Genomic DNA, 501 nt, shown 5'->3' with positions numbered 1-501 from the left:
CCTATCCTATCCTCATCCTCATCCTCATCCTCATCCTCGTCCTATCCTCATTCTCATTCTATTCCTCTTCATATCCTCATCCTCATTCTCGTCCTCATCCTATCATCATCCTCTTCCTCATCCTCGTCCTCATCCTAATCCTCATGCTATTCTCATCCTCGTCCTCATCCTATCCTCATCCGCCTAATCATCCTATCCTCATACTCATTCTCGTCCTCATGCTCATCCTCATCCTATCCTCATTCTCATCCTTATACTATCCTAGTCCTCATCCTTATCCTCTTCCTCATCCTCATCCTCCTTCTCATCCTATCCTTATCCTTATCCTCTGACCTCATCGTATCCTCATCCTCATACTCATCCTATCCTCATTCTCATTCTCGTCCTCAGCCTATCCTCTTCCTCTTCCTCATCCTATCCTTATCCCCATCCTCATCCTCATCCTCATCCTCATCCTCATCCTATCCTCATCCTCATCCTCATTCTACTCCTCATCATATC

The sequence above is a fragment of the Lupinus angustifolius genome, chromosome LG08, assembly GCF_001865875.1.
Source record: "Lupinus angustifolius cultivar Tanjil chromosome LG08, LupAngTanjil_v1.0, whole genome shotgun sequence".
Taxonomy (NCBI): Eukaryota; Viridiplantae; Streptophyta; class Magnoliopsida; order Fabales; family Fabaceae; genus Lupinus; species Lupinus angustifolius.
The sequence above is the reverse complement of the archived record's forward strand: the minus strand, read 5'-3'. Positions refer to the sequence as shown.